Below are 16,455 nucleotides of genomic sequence, written 5' to 3'. Positions count from 1 at the left end.
AATGGCTGAAGTCACAGCCACTGGTGGTGGAAGAAGAGAAAGTCAGACCAGAGGCTGGAGCAGCAGTGCGCAAAGTCTGGATCGGCTGGTATTTCTAGGAAGGTTTCTGCCGAAGGGTGAGGGTCACGGCACCCGTCTGCACAGCAGGGGTGCAGACATTTTAAATGTTAACAACACCCCAAGAAAATAGAAGTAGGAGGAGGAAGTGGGGGCGCTCGGTCGCAGTGAGAGAAGGAAGCAGCTCGTCGGAGCTTCCCCTTTCTCCTCTTTCCCCGAAGCCCTCACCCCAGGCCCCTCTCCTGCTCCGCCCACCCATCCAGCCCCGGCCAAAGCCGCGCTTCCGCTCCCCCGGGCTCACCTCACCTCATTCCTGGGGGGTCGCTGGTGCTCGCTGCTGGCGTCCCTTCTGCCGTGCCCGCCCCCTGCCAGGGCTGTTCCTTCCGAGGGCAGACGGGCTCAGAGCTGGGGCTGCTTCTCAGGCGCGCGACGGGCTCTGGCCAGACTCCGAGGACGCTTGGGTCAGGCCGGCGCCTCGCCTACGCTGCCCGGCCACCAGGTGGCGCTAGAGGCCGGCTGGGCGGCCAGCCCCGCCCCGCTCCCGTCCCGAGCAGGCCCGGCCCCGGCGTGGCCCCGCCCCCAGCCCGCCGTCGGAGCGGAGCCCGGATAGATGCTGGGACTCACCGCGCGCGTCTCCAGCTCGGGCGTGGTGGTCCCGACCGTACCCGGAGTCGCAGGGAGTCGCCGCTGGAGAGGGGCTCGGCGCCCAGCGGGGACTGCAGGTGTGTGGCCGGGGCGCGGGGGCGTGGAGGGCACGCGTGGGGGCCCGAGGCCGAGACAGAGTTGCCCGCGGACCGTCGGGGAGCCCTGCGCCCTCAGAGCATCAGCTGCAGCGGGTGGGCTGGACAGAGCCTGCTGTCTTCTGGCTCCGTGAATAGGGTCCACTGCCGGGGACGGGATCCGCATAGACGCGTGCCCAGTAATCCCGGAGATAGAAGGGCGTTTCGGCGACTGTCCATCCTTATCTAAGTAGCCACTGCTGGCCGTGTCTGTGCGGTCCGAGCGTGGCCACAGCCTTCTGCTGCCTCTTTTAAGGCCGCCCTTTGTCGTGGGGTCAAAGAGTCTGCCCTCCCGTCTGAGAGCTCTCTCGGTGAGCCTTGGCAGAAGGGGTCCTTAGCCACCAGGACCTCTAGCGAGCGCGGGTCCCCAGACAGTGGCTGCTGTCAGCGGATTCGTGTTTACACCCCGGGTGTCCCTGTGTGACTCTGTGTGCGTGTGTGCATGTGTGTGCGCGTGGGCGTGCGTGCTGGCCTATCCCAGGCCTGGGGTAAATAAGCAAGAAGTTCAGGTCAGTAGGAGGAAGGAGATTGTTCAGAGGGAAAAGGAAGGCGAGATGAAAGCAGCAGGATGTGGTATCAAGTGAGTTACAAGCCTCCTGCAGAGAGGAGAGGGTTTAGGCGAAATGCGGGCCAGAAGTAGGCCAGGTCTGCCTCCAGGGTCCTGTCTGGATCCCCTTCTCTTCCTGCCTGTGTGGTCGTTCTGTCTTCTCCTCCACACCGCCCTTCCTCCTGGCCTGGGACCACCCAGTAGGGCACTGGTTCCCAGCACTTGTTAAAACACACATTCTCCAGGCACCCCCTACAGCACAGCTTTCCAAGGGTGGGGCCTGGAATCTGTGTTTTTCTAAAATTTGAATAAGCTCCTGAAGTGATGGGGCTGGTGCCGTAGCTTGGGAACCCTGTGTGGTGTGGAAAGGAGGCCGGGGGCCCCCAGCCGGGCCCGGCTGGCACAGGGAGCCGCTCCCTGCGTGTTTGCAGAACAAGGGAGTGGACGTCTTGTGCTTACCTGCTTCCTCAGTGTGGCCACCGCGGTGTGGGTCCAGGAAGACAGAGAAGACAGTTTCAAACGGTCCAGCTCTCTCTTCCTGCTTCAGGATACCCTCCTCTGCTTTCTGGAGAATAACTAGCTGGGACGCTGGGTAGGGACAGCTCAGGGTCTTTGTATGCTGGGCCTCATTGGGGTTTTAAGACCCCTGCCAATCTCTTAGGTGAGGGATGACAAATTATCTTCTCTCCACAAGCTGTAGTGGAAGAAGACCTTCTGCCTCCCCTCCCTGTCCCTCCCTCCCTCCCATGCACCCCTTTTCGTTTCTTTCAAGAAGAATCAAGTGGAAGCTAACTGGGTGAAAAGCATGTTTGGGGTTACTGGAAGGGTTGTGATGGGGAGGCTCCACACTGGAGGCTGCTCCGTAGTCCCAGGTTAGTGGTTGATCACAAGTTTACTGGCTGAGAAGTGGGAGAAGGAGAGCCAGTCGCCTTTGCCTGGGCAGCCCAGCGTTGGAGGCCCCAGCTTGGGTTCAGACAAGCACTCAAATAGTGTTGACTTGGTCTTAGTTCAGAGAGGCTCATCCCAAGAAGCCGAGCTGGCCAGCCCTGTGGGACCTCTATGAACCAGAAGGCTTGTCTGGTGCTTGTCTGTGGGTGGGCTGAAAGCCTGGATCAGCTTCTTAAGAGAGGAAGCTTCTGGAGGGGCAAGATAGGGTGGTCACCAGCAGCTCAAGGGAGAGGTGTGAAGTTTGAGTTTTGAGCTTCTGGCATAGATGGGGTGGGAGGCGGACAAAGAAAAGACTACATCTGACTTCTGCCCAAAGGCAAGATGAGACACTCCCACAGCAAACATATATTACATATTAGGATATTCCATCAATTTGAAGATGTACATATTTTCGCTTTTTTTTAACAATTCTGAAATCAAGATGCATCTTACCATCAGTGGTATTTTACCATTATAATAGGCAGCAATATTTCTTCCTTAATGGCACACAAAATAATGGTGCATCTTACAATTGATGGCATCTTTTTTTTTAATTTACTAAATCAGAGTTTCTAAAACTGTTCCATCTGTCCTGCAAGATGTTCCACAAAAAAGAAGAGGACTCCTGTCTAAAAGTTCATGAAATAGGAAACCCTATTTCTTCCTTAGAGATTTATCAAGCACGTTAGCACACTAGAGTCTGTGAGAAGTCCTATAGTCGAAAAAGTGATTTAATTTTTTAACATCTTTATTGGAGTATAATTGCTTTACAATGGTGTGTTAGTTTCTGCTCTATAACAAAGTGAATCAGTTATACATATACATATGTCCCCATATCTCTTCCCTCTTGCATCTCCCTCCCTCCCACCCTCCCTATCCCACCTCTCTAGGTGGTCACAGAGCACCAAGCTGATCTCCCTGTGCTATGCGGCTGCTTCCCACTAGCTATCTGTTTTACATTTGGTAGTGTATATATGTCCATGCCACTCTCTCACTTTGTCCCAGCTTACCCTTCCCCCTCCCTGTATCCTCAAGTCCATTCTCTAGTAGGTCTGTGTCTTTATTCCCATCTTGCCCCTAGATTCTTCTGATCTTTTTTTTTCTTTCTTTTTTTTTTTAGATTCCATATATATGTGTTAGCATACGGTGTTTGTTTTTCTCTTTCTGACTTACTTCACTCTGTATGACAGTCTTTAGGTCCAACTGATGGCATCTTATTCAATTCTGTTAAACACGATGTGTGTTTTACAGATATGGGGGGATGCTTTTGATGTACACAGGTACACACAGAATTATGTCATTCTTGTAAGTGAATTTGCACACATCACCTTTTCCAGTAGCTCTACCTTCTAAACACCAAAACCTTTCATGATATCCAGTTTTTGTGGGGTTTTTTTGTGTTACGCAGACCTCTCACTGTTGTGGCCTCTCCCGTTGTGGAGCACAGGCTCCGGACGCGCAGGCTCAACGGCCATGGCTCACGGGCCCAGCCGCTCTGCGGCATGTGGGATCTTCCCGGACCAGGGCACGAACCCGTGTCCCCTGCATCGGCAGGCGGACTCTCAACCACTGTGCCACCAGGGAAGCCCCATGATATCCAGTTTTAAAGGAAATCTTTGTAAAATGTGTTGCTTGCCTTTGTAAATCTAGCACACAGTATGTGATTTAATAATTTCTTGAAAATATCAGATGGTTCTACCTGCCATATTGTACCTTGGGTCTGCTCAGGGCAGAACTTCTGTCATCTTTCTTTTTGTCCTTTCCCCCTTTAGCTATAATTTCATGGTGTTGGGCAGTGGGCTAAGTACTTCTCCATTTCCTTTAATCTTCACAGCCACACTCTGAGGTCGCTATAGCTGTTATCTTTATTTCATGGGGGGGGGAAACTGGGGGCCGAGACCACACTGCTAGGAAGCACCAGAGCTGGGCTGATGACCAGAGATGACCCAGCCCAAGTGGCAGCCTGTCTGTGCCTGTGGAGATCGTGGCTTGTAGGGCATGACTTTGGGGGCCTGAATCGTGGCCGTCTCCAGGTCTTTTCTGTTTGCTTCCAGGCTAGTGGCTGGGAGGTTATGGATAGTTGGGTTATCAGCTAAGTGACTTCCGGATACGCGAGGTATAGCTGTAGCAAGGTGCATGCGATTGGAGGGTGGGGGCCGGCCGATGAATGGGAAAAAGTGGGTGCCTGGTGGCACAGAGCAGACACTGGCTCCTTCTTGTGTCTAGCCGGTCTAGCAGTTGGGGCACATGGCCTTGAGCTTTAGAGTTTGTCCTCAGTGGGAGACGCCTGCCTCCAGCCTTCCCCAACTCCCAGTCCAGCCTCTCTCCTGTTGCCACAGTGATGTAAGGCAACCAATCTGAGCAAGTCGCTTTTCAGCTGCAGATCCTTCAGAGCTGCTCTTGCCCTCTGGAGGAGGTCCGTAACCCTTAGCGTGGCTAGCAAGGCCCCCTGCCCCCCAACCCAGCTCACCCTGCCTGCTTCACCTCCTGAAGCTCGGGCAAACCTCTGTACCTTTGCACGTGTTCTTCCTTCCCTCCACGTTGCCCTTCCCTTCCTCTGCCTGCCCAGTGGACCGTGAATTCATCCTTGGATGCCCAGCTCCAACCTCATCATCTTTAAAGTCTTTCCCAGTCCCCTCCTCACTCCATAGCACTGGCCACCCTATCCTTCCGTCCTCACCGTGCCTTTCACGTCCTACCAGAGCACTGGCCCGTCTGGCCTGCAGGGTCTGACCAGTGACTTGGTGGCTGGCTCACCAGAGCCACCTGATGCTCAGCCTAGCTGTTCAGCCATCACCACCGCAGGATCTCTCCCCGGGATCTCTCAGGTGAGAAATCCCCGAGTAGCAACAGTGGAGGATGCGAGTACAGGGTGGTGTGAGGGGCAGAGGGTGGGGTCCGGAGGGAGTGGTGCACTTTTCATTTTCGTGTCCTCCAGTCTTGCTGCTGTTGTTGTTGACCTAGGCAAATGAGTCTGTGTGGTTTCCTCTTGGGGGGCAGGGCTGAGCTGTGATGACTAAAGGCAGCTTCTGCCTCTTGTGGAGTCAAGGGACCGCGTTCCTGCCCGACTCCTCCGCTCCCAGCCCTGTGACCCTGGGTGAGTCCGTGTACGTCTCTGGGTGTCAGTTTCCCTGTCTCCCTCCAAGTGCACAAGAGATGGTTTCCATGGCCCCTTCCTCACCTCCAACGTGTCGTTCCTTGGCTTAGCACTTCTGCACGGAGCACCTTCCGGGTGCCAGGCATGTGCTGGGATCTGAGGATCCTGAGGGCGACAGATAATGTTCCTCCCCTCGTGGAAATTAGTCTAGTGGGCAGGACACTAGACACATATCACGTAATAACAATCGTGACAATGATGGGGTCCTCTTGAGAGTACAGAAAGGGAGCCCAGTATAGTTTGGGGGTTAAGGAGAGGCTTCCCTGAAGAAGTCACATTCGAGTTGAGACTTGAGAGATACAAAATAGAAGAAAATAGCAATGCTAAGGAAAATAATTCCTAACACTGAGTAGACACATGCTAAGCGCCCTTTGGGTGCACCCTCTCAGGTATTCCCTTCGGCATCTCTGTGGGGTGTGGGGTCCTCCTCTCCTGCGAGAACCAGGTGAGATAACTCTGGCATAGACCATGGGCTCATCCCCTGTGCCCCATCTCCTCCTTCCTTGCCCCTCCCCCATGTTCCAAGGTCTGGCTTCACGACATTAAGGCCATAAGCCCTGTTAGGGGGCGCCTCCCTTTTCCTTTGCACTGATCATCGCCAGAGAACGTGTTTCGTTGCTGCTGCCGGGGCTCCCCGCAGGAGTCCCCTGCATGTGTGCTTTTATGTTGGCCATCCACAGAAAACCACCGCGTAGTCCACTGGCCCTTCATTTTGTCTGTCTTGGAGCTGCTGTCCTTGCAGGGTTAAGCAACCCTGATTTTGTGTATTCTCTAAGAAGTCACCTCTTCAGCCTTCACATCCTTCTTCTTCATCCCAAGTTTTCTTCCCAAGACCACGAGGTCCCTGCGGACGTACCTCTGGCTTTTGGGTCTGAGCATTTGTTCCTGAATGGCTTAGTGGTTTTGACTCGTGTCAGGCAGTTCTCCCCACAGCCATTTCCATGCAGCCGGGCTGAGGCCACCCACCTCCTCAGTGCATTTTCTGGGTGAGATCACATCCACACCTGCAGCTCTTATGGAAGAGTTTCGAACCCTTTCTCAATAACGGGCCTCTTTGAAAAACTGATAAAGTGATAGATCATCTCCTCCACCCCCTAGCTCCCTGGCAAAAGGCACACGTGTGCACACACACACGCTCTTGCAAAGTTTTGCAGAAAACCTCAGGGTCTTCTTAGACCTCTGCTGTCCACCACGGAACCCAGGTGAATAGCCTCTGTTCTAGAAAACAGGACTTTCTCTTCACTGATTTCTTTGGCTAACGCCCAGCACAGCTCCACGCAGGAGTCAGCTGTTGTCAGAGGCAAGGTGGGGTGATGATGGGTAGTGAACACATGCAGGCTGCAGAGGAGGCCACTGGTGACTCCCTGGGGTGATCTCGGGGCTCCGTGCCGGGACCGGTCCCAAGCCACATGCATGCTTTCTGAGTTTATTGTCAAGTCTTGAATTCATTCTGTTTCCAAGATGATTAAAGAACATTACTTTGGCTCGTGGTGTCCTTAAAAGAAGCCCTCTGATCTGCCCCCCAACCAGGGAGCTAGATTAAAGGCTCCAGAGAAGCCAGAGACCATGAGACCAGAGAAGGTGCGTGTTTGTGCCTATTCGCACAAATAGACACTGTCCAGGAAGCAGAGAGGCGGCCACTGCTGCTATTTTTGCCGTATATATTCTCATGGCCTCCCGCGTGCCCAGGGACCGGCGTGAGCCTGAGGCTTTGTTTCACTGATGTGGTCACAGCTCTTTAAGAGCCGATGCCTTGAAGTCAAGTGTCACGTGTGAAGGAAGTTTTCTTCAATTCCTCATTTCTAAGGATTTGTTAAAGCATGAATGGAAGTTAGGTTTGTCAACTACAACTTGAAGCATCTACTAGGAAACTCTTGTATTCTTTCACCTTGAGATAGATTTGCATGACATGTTATATTATTAACTTCCTCCTGTTCTGCTTGCACTTCTGGAATAAACTCTACTTGGTCAAGGCGTTTTGTTCTTTCAGTACAGTGCTGGGTTTGATTTGCTGCGATTCCCTTTAGGATTTTTGCATCTATGCTCGCAAGTAAGGTCGGCCTATATTTTCCTTTCCTGTACTGCCGTTGTCAGGTTGTGATGCACTGGTTTTGTGACGTGCTGGGTTTGGAGGCATTTCATCTCGTCCTGCACCCTGCGGATAGCTTGTAGAGCTGGGAATGATCTGTTCCTTGGAAGCTGGGAGAACAACTCTGGTCTTAGGTCTTCCACTGCTGGATTCTTGGTTTCCCAGCCCCCAAGCCTTCCTCTCCTTTTCTCTCTTCCTCAGTCCTCCCACGTACACACCTAGCACCTCAGTGCTCCCAAGTTGGAACCTGAGAGTCATCTTTGATTCTTGGGGCTCCAACAGTCAGCCAGTAATTCCCATGAGTCCCAACTTTCTCTGCCCCTTTGGCTAAGGGAAGGCCCATTTCCACTCTTAGATGCTTCCATCCATCTGGAGAGCAGTTCAAGGCCAGGTGCTGCGTTTAGTGGGGATGCAGATAAACCACCTTATACCCGGAGAAAGGTAACCAAGATAGTGATGGCATAATACAAAATGTTTACAGATGGAGAGATGTTTTTCTCTAAGAAGAGGATGTAAGGGAAAAGTCATATCTATCTTTAGATGTTTGAAGGGCAACATCCTTTGGAAAAGGTGAAGACCTGCCCTGTGGAGGTCATTCTCCAAGAAGGAAAAGGGACTAATGAAGGGAAATTATAAGGAAATAGACCTCAGCTCGCCACAAGGAAGATCTTGGAGAAAGTCAGACCAGATTAACAATGGAATGGGCGGCCTTGTGGTAGTGAGTTCCCCATTGGGAGAAGTATTCAGGGAAAATACCTGTCAGATGTAGAAACTAAAGCCATGAGAATGGAGACTGAGATCATGTCATTTCTAAGAGTTGGTAGTTCTCCAAATCACAGTGGCTGTGTCATACTGGCTGTAGAAAAATTGGTTGTTCTGAGAACATAATTTGAATTTAAGAAATTCAATGGCCTTGAATAAACAGATCCCAAAGCTGGGCAGTTCCCTTACGAATCCCACAGCCCTACTTCACAGCCCGTTTCCCCAGAGCAGGAGCCTGTTGGTGGTTAGAAAACCAGAGCCGTCCATGGTGAGACCCTGGAATCATGAGTGGACACCAGGATGCTTGCCCATATCCTGTGCTGGAGAAGGGGCTTTTGTGATGGTGGTGGGGGTCTCTTGTTCTTGACTCCTTCCAACACCTGGTGAAGTAGACTACTTCAGAGTCACCTTCCTGTGTGGCTGTCGCAGATAAACTCTCAGGACCAACCTACCCAACCAGGTTGCGCTGGGAATTAATGGCCTCTTGTTCTTGGGGTTTTCGAGCCAACGTTTTGTGGGCCTTTGCATTTTGCATTCACTTCTGTACTGACATCTTGGGAGTTTCATTTTGAGAAAACCCAAAACTCAGAGCTCTCCTTGGCCTGTTATTGTGCTTAAGAGAACACGGGGGCTGTGGTGTGATGTTCAGGCTCCAGGACGGGGATAGGAGATGAGCTGTCTCATCCTAGCTGTCCCCCACTCACCTCCTTGTCTCTCTGAGCCTGTTCCCTCTTGGATCAATGGGCTGTATATTCTGACACCCCATGAGTTTTCAAAGTCTGCTGTCCAAGCGTGCATCAGTAGGAGCTGCCCTGATGGGCTGAGCAGAGAGGGGACCCACTCCTTCCTTCATGGTACCCATGTCATGGCGAGACTCGCAGAGACGAAAGTCCTCCTGCTCACGGTGGTGCCCTGCCCCCCTCTGCCCAGGCTTCTCTACTGGATGGCTTCCTCTGAGGTCATTGGTGGCCTTGTAATGGCAGATTCCAATGGCCTCCTCCCAATTGCATCTCTCTCTGCAGTTTCCGTAGCATTTGCTGCCCAGCACCCCTTCCTAGAGCCTCTTCCTCACCGTGTGCACCTCTTGGCGTTCCTCTGCACATTTCTCTTCTTGCCAGCCCTGGATGTGCTTAGCTCCCTCACCCCAGACCCTTGTCTCCAAGCCCATGCTGGTCATTTTCACCATTTCAACATCAACACACGCCCACAGCCCAACTCTTCATCCACAGAGCAGGCTTCCTCTCCAGACTTCCCCATTTGGGGGTCTCTAGTGAAACCAGACTCCTGGTCTGGAGATGTTGCAGTCACCTCTGAGTCCTTCCTCCCTCTTCCTGTCTCCACTCTCCAGCCAGCCTTGATGGCGCTTCCTTTCCCCCGGGGTGCTCGCTTCTTCTCATTTCCCCATCGTCCTCCTGGCCACCCCACTCAGCTTTCGTCACTGTCACTGTAGGCCTGCTCATGGGCCTTCCGGGCCCTGCTCTCTTCCTTGCTTCCCCAGGAGATTCTTCTAAAGAAACTCCTTCGTCACCATACTCAGAAGCCTTTGGTGCCACTCGCCTCCTAGGGAAAGTCCAAAGTCCAAGGTCTTGTGTTCTAGTTTCAAAGCTGAGTCCTGTCTTCGTATCTTCTCCATGAATCCACACCCTCTCCTCCAGCCAGACTGCCTGACTCAGGTCCCCCAAGACCTGATGGGTGTTCTTACCTCTCGCATCCCCCTCCTGATGAGGAAAACTTCCCAACCATCCTGTTCAGTGCCAGCTCCCCACCGCAGGGCCAGCATCTGGTGGTGCTCAGTTCGCGTCTGGTGAATGAATGATTGCCTGGTGCATCAGCCAGTACAGAGGAGGCCTGGGTCAGCCCTGGTGGCTAATGTCTGAGATCTTTGTGGGGTTCAGTCATCCTCTGGGGATGCACCCTCCAGGCATCTCCCTGGATTCTGTGGGCATCTGAAGGGGCAAAGCCCTGTGTCTTTGCACTCCGGTACGGGCAGGACAAGGCAGATGTCCTCCTCTGGGGGGCTTCAGACCCCGGAGCCCCTGGCAAACTCCAGCTGCTAAGCCCTGCCTCCTTGGGAACGTCTGTCCCACCCTCCAAGTTACTCAGATTCAAGGCAGCAGCTCTCTAAGTCAGGGAGCTGGGAAGCCCTGGGGAGCTGCCCGGGGACAAGCCACTCCCAGGCTGGTGACCCCGCCTTACACGAGCCTAGGGAAGTGTCTGTTTGCAACATGGTGTTTACAAGGCAGAGGGGCTTCCTGTCAGCCTACCAGGCAGGCTGTGGGGCAATCAGGAGCTGTGTCTTAAGGGGAGTCGGGCAATGAAATGCTTGGAGGATTTCTGAGGATTCTTCAGACATCCCAGGGGGCGCCTGGCCATGCTGACCCTGGAAGACACCAAGGGTGAAGTGGAACGAGGTCAAGTTTTTAAACTGGGAGAAAATTAAGTATGACTGATAATTATTATTAATTTACACATTGCCCTTTACAGCCTCTAAAGCATTGTTAACAATCGTGGCCCTGCTAGTCTAATGTGCAGCCCATCAGAGTGAAAAGTGATTCCCTTCGGTCACTCCAAAGCAGGGATGAGCTTCTTTTTCCTTTCCTTTTTTTTTCTTTTTTTTGGAAGGGAGTTATGCTTTGGGGAGGAAAGAAGGCCTTCTGGGGGAAGGAGAGAGTCGTGGAAAGGCCTCCCCAGGAGAGAGAAGCTTTTCATTCTACTTCCGAGTTCATCCAAGGTGGAGAGTGATGTGCCTCTCTGTGCCCACCTGAGAAATGGGCTGAGACTGGCCCACCCACCAACCTGGAACCAACCGGCATGGCACCCACAAGAACACAGGCCTGTGTCCAGGGCCCCTGGCTGTCTCTAGTTTCCAACATAAGCACCTGGAAAGGTCTGGGAACGTGCCTCATGATCTCTTGGCTCTGGGGACAGGAATACTCCAAGTTCTCTCTCTAGTGAGTGGGTGATCCAAAGATGGGGCTCACCCTCTTTACATGACTTCTGAGGACCTGAGATTGTTTTCTGTGGTGAACTCTTTCTCTGAACCCATTAGAAAAAAGATGCAGAACGTGAGCTGCCCCTCCCCCCACAGGGCAGAGGTGCAAGGGACACCTGTGCCACCAACACATTAGCCTGCTGGTCATGGTGCGATAATCCTGGTTTGTGTAGGGAGGTTTGCTGTAAAGTGCAAAGGAAGAAAACAATAAGGGCACAGCCCTTGAAGAATCTGATACTCAAACCTCCTACTTGAAAGTGGCAGAGGTTGGCCTGAGGGCTGGGGTTGAGAAGGGAGGTGAGAAGTTGAGTTGAGCAGGGACTAGCCTTGTGTGGCATCAGGAAAACACATCTCTGAACAAGTGAGGCTACAGAACTCAGGTCCAAGGCGTGTGAGCTGTTCCGGGGTTGGGAGAGGAGGTCGTTCTAGAAGGCACCTGAGTCAGCTGGAAAAACAAGATGGCAGGGACGTGTGGGAATTGACAGAAGCAAGCCCTCAATACTGGGCCAAGTACTGGATGCCATGGATGCAGAAGGAAATACCACCAACTTCCCATTCCCCTTATCCTCCCTCCCCGGCCCAGGTACTATCACTGTCCCACATTCTCCCTGAGATGGGTGTAGCGGCTGAGAACGCCCCTTCTTGCGCCAGCCCTCATCCCTACTGGGTTCCCGTCAAGGCTCCTGTAGAGGGAATGTTGGAGGGGTTGGGTTGGCCTCATGGTTGGGTCCAGAGCTCAGTCCTCTCAGAGAGTCCCATTGCCCCTCCTCCCCCAACCCCATCCAGTGCTTTTGAAGATGAGATTACTTCCCATTGACTGCATTACTCCTAGGACCTGCTCAGTAGATGGAGGTGGGAACATTATTATTTTTTTAATTAAAGAGTTAATTTTTTAGAGCAACTGTAGGGTTACAACAAAACTGAGAGGAAGGTACAGAGATTTCTGCACATGCATAGCCTCTCCCATTATCAACATCACTCACTGGAATGGCACTTTTTTTTTTTTTAACCAAGGATGAACCTACATTTTTTAAAAAACTTTTATTTTATATTGGAGTATAGTTGATTGACAATGATGTGTTAGTTACAGGTGTACAGCAAAGTGATTCAGTTATACCCACACAAGTATCCATTCTTTGTCAAATTCTTTTCCCATTTAGGTTATTACAGAATATTGAGCTGAGTTCCCTATGCTATACAGCAGGTCCTTGTTGGTTATCTATTTTAAATATAGTAGTGTGTACATGTCAATCCCAAACTCCCAGTCTATCCCTACCCCCCCCCACCCTTTCCCCCTGGTAACTATAAAGAATGAGCCTACATTGATACATCATAATCTTCCAAAGTCCATAGTTTACCTTAGGGTTCACTCTTGCTATTATACATCCTATGGGTTTTATAAATGTATAATGGCATATATCTATTATTATAATATTATACAGAGTATTGTCAATACCCTAAAATTCCTCTGGGCTTTGTCTGTTCATCTCCCCCCCTCCCCCTCCCCCAGGAAATCACTGATCTTTTTATTATCTCCATAGTTTCATTTGGAGGACATAATTTTTCACTAAATTATTTGATCTTGTCTAGGGAGGAAGAGTTTTGTAATACCCATACTTTATTCTCATGGTACCTTCTTATCAACCCATAAAAGATTATCTCTAATTCATTTACCAAAATAGTACCCTCTCAACCTGAATTGCTTCAGTGCTGGCCAGTTAATCCAGTTTGCTCTGAAGAATGTCTGACCTTTAAATAACTCAGTCACTGCTGCTCCCCACAGAGCGGGATACACAGAGGTGGGCACACCATATGGGAAATGTATGCTGCTTCTCTAGAGCATGACTTCAGCTTTACAAGGGAATTTTGGGTACATCATGTAGTCTCTATTTAAGGTCAGACCATAAAACATAGTCTACAGATTTGAGGAAAATCCCACCCGCTGTATCTAAATGACACAGTGATGGACAAACAAAAACATAATTTTGCATCTTAGATAACTCAGTGTTGACTGAAATATTAGTTAGTATATTGGTGTTTGTTATTTTGGAGAGACCCAAAATGGTAGTGGCTTAAACAAGATAGAGCTTTATTTCTCCTTCATGTAACTATCTGAGCATAAGTGGTCCAGACTTTACATGACAACTTCATAGGCTGGGAACCTATGCTCCTTCTATCTTGTTTTTGTCTTCCTCAACATGTAGCTTTCATCTCATGGTGCATGATGGCTACTCTAGCAGTTGCCATCAGATCTGCATTCTAACTAGTAAGAGGAAGAAGGAGGAAGAAGGCAGCATGCTTATTCCTTTTAAAAGCATGATTTGGAAATTACACTTATCAACGTCTACTTATATTCCATTGGCCAGAAGGTAATCAGATGGCCACACTTAACTACAAGAGAATCTGGGAAATATAATCTAAATTTTCAAAAAAATTATATTACTACAGAAGAAGGGAGAATGGATATGGAAAGACAGTTATGAGTCTCATTCACATTTGAACTTTACTAGTTTGAGATCTTTCTGAATCTTCACTGTCATATAACAGTTCTTTATCCCTTCCATTGTGCAGTAGCCTACCTCCTAAGCCCTATTGAAAACCGTTAATAAAAAATGGCATCCTATACCAAAAGGTGGAGTCAGCCCAAATGTCTATCTACAGACAAATGAGTAAACAAAATGGGATCTGTACGTACAATGGAATAGTATTTAGCCTCAGTAAGGAATGCAGTTCTGATATATCTTATAATATGGATGAACCTTGAGGAGAGTATGCTAAGTGAAATAAGCCTGTCATAAAAAGACAGTATTGTCTGATTCGACTTCTGTGAGGTACCTAGTGTAGTCACACTCGTAGGGACAGAAAGTGGAATGGTGGTTATCAGGGGCTGGGGAAAGAGTGAAGTGGGAAACTAGTGTTTAATGGGGACAGAATTTCAGTTTGGGAAGATGAAAAAGTTCTGGACGTGATGGTGGTGATGGTCACACAACAATGTAAATGTACTTAATGCCACCGAGCTGTATATTTTGAAATGGTTAAAATGGTCAATTTTATGTTATTTATATTTTACCACAATTTTTACCATGGCATGCTCTAAAGGATCAAAAGCAGAGTTCTCCGGCATTTTAGGAGAGGTGACCCCCAGATGAAGACCCTTGGCGCTCTCTTTTTTTTTTTTTTTTGTGGTACACAGTCCTCTCACTGCCGTGGCCTCTCCCGTTGCGGAGCACAGGCTCCGGATGCGCAGGCTCAGCGGCCATGGCTCACGGGCCCAGCCGCTCCGCGGCATGTGGGATCGTCCCGGACTGAGGCACGAACCCGCGTCCCCTGCATCGGCAGGCGGACTCTCAACCACTGCGCCACCAGGGAAGCCCCAAGATTCTACCTTTTTTAAAGTTTTCCAAAATTGGGACAACCTCTTCTGGGGTTTGTCCCCGTCTTTCTCTGTCTTTCTCACCCTCCGTCTTTGTCTCATACATCTTTCATTTTCTCTGATCCTTCAGAGATTATTGGTAGCAGTTCCCTTTCACAACCTCAAGTTTCTTTATGACTCTGAGAGGTATTTATATTCATCTGCAATCCTCAACTCATTGTAAGCAGCGGGCTCCCTATTTGACTTCAGAGCCCTCTGTGTCGGCGGACCCTTCTCCTCCCAGGCTCCCCCGACTCCCTTGCTGGTGTGATCATCTAATTCCCAAGGCCAGTGTGACACTCACCCATTGAAAATTTTGCAATAGCTCCACAGGGCCCTGGAGTAAACCCTTAAGCACTTCACTCGGCATGTAAGGCCATTCTCAGTCTGACACCCCAGCCCGGGCATCTTCATCTCCCAATGCCCGTGTCATGCTTTATCCTCCAGTAGTTCTGAATGCCTGGTCGTTCCCCGCAGGAACCAAGCTGTCTCACATCTCTTGCCTCTGTCCATTTTCCCACCCCCGTGCCTGAATCCCAGGGCAGCTTCTTCCTTTAGACTTATCTCGCGAGTTACCTTCTTGGAGAAGTTTTGCTAATTGACCTTGTCCCTCCTCCATCGCACCTGTCCCCTGTTAACCTCTGCCGGGATGCCTCGCCCGTTGGGGAGGGTCTGGTTGGAGGTTATTTTGAATGGTGCTGCTCTGAACTTTCTGGTGCATGTCTTTTGAGCGTGTACCCGGGGGTGGAATTGCTGTGTCATGGGGTAGGTTGTGCTGTGGTGGGTACCGCTAAACGGATTTCCATGTGGAAAGTGGCTGGACCAATTCACACGCCACCTGCAGTCATGGGGGTCCAGATGCTTCACATCCTCACAGTGTTCTCCATCTTTTTCCTTTCAGCCATTCTGGTGCATGTCTAGTAGCATCGCATCGTGGTTTGAATTTGCATTTCCCTGGTGACTGATGAAATTGAGCACCTTGGCATGTTTATTGGCCACTTGGAGATCCTCTTTTGTGAAGGGTCTATTCAAGTCTTTTGGCCATTTTTCTATCGGGTGATCTGTCTTTTTCATATTTTTTTTTCTTATTGGTGGTCCTACCACATTGCTTGGTGACCTTCAGAAGCCCATCTTCCCCTCTGACCATGAACTCCTTGAGATTTCTGGACCCACCCCCCGCCAGTACCTAGTAAGACCCTCAGATAACAGACACTCAGTACATGTTTGCTGTTGACTACATAAACCATCTTTGATCCATCCTTCCTGGTAGGATAACTGTTCTCCTTGAGAAAAAAGATGGAGGAAATAGCCACGGAGCAGTTCTGCTTTCTCTCCTGCATCTGTAACTGTGCCCCCATCTTTCCTGAGTGGCTAGCCTAATCTCTCCAGGTTTAGGCTCTGACATAACTCTGTGGGCCCTTTTTGACGTCTTCTGTGTTTTTCTCAAGCCTCCCTTTTGTGACATGCTCACTCTCACTCTTTTGTGATTTTTCTTGGGGACCTCACGTCCCACTTTCACACACACCCCACGAAGTCACGCTGGCCCCTGACATCCCCCCTCTTTTCTCTTTCATGGGACTCTGTAGCTTGCCTTCAGAATTTAATTTTCTGAGTTTCTCTCCCTGCTAAGCCATCCTCTCCGATTCCTGGCCTCTTAGGAGTCTGCTTCCTTAACGTCTAAGACGGGGGTCTGACTGTCTAGCATTTTCTTCTGGGATTAGTCCAAACTTTGA

The 16,455-nt window shown here is 50.4% G+C and overlaps 1 protein-coding gene across 3 annotated transcripts in view; it reads left to right on the top strand.

Moving 5' to 3' along the window:
- Positions 1–429: 429 nt before the first annotated feature.
- Positions 430–16,455, top strand: part of PIK3R5 (phosphoinositide-3-kinase regulatory subunit 5) — a 70,270-nt gene continuing 54,244 nt past the window's right edge. For all 3 annotated transcript variants that reach the window (XM_081219810.1, XM_081219809.1, XM_081219811.1), the window contains exon 1: positions 430–779. The gene's annotated coding sequence lies outside the window, so the exon portion shown is untranslated. The remainder of the gene's footprint in view (positions 780–16,455) is intronic.

Source organism: Mesoplodon bidens (assembly GCF_964165515.1).
Source record: "Mesoplodon bidens genome assembly, chromosome: 19".
In the NCBI taxonomy this organism is placed as follows: domain Eukaryota; kingdom Metazoa; phylum Chordata; class Mammalia; order Artiodactyla; family Ziphiidae; genus Mesoplodon; species Mesoplodon bidens.
Note: the sequence above shows the minus strand (reverse complement) of the source record. Positions and strands in the feature narration are given on the sequence as shown.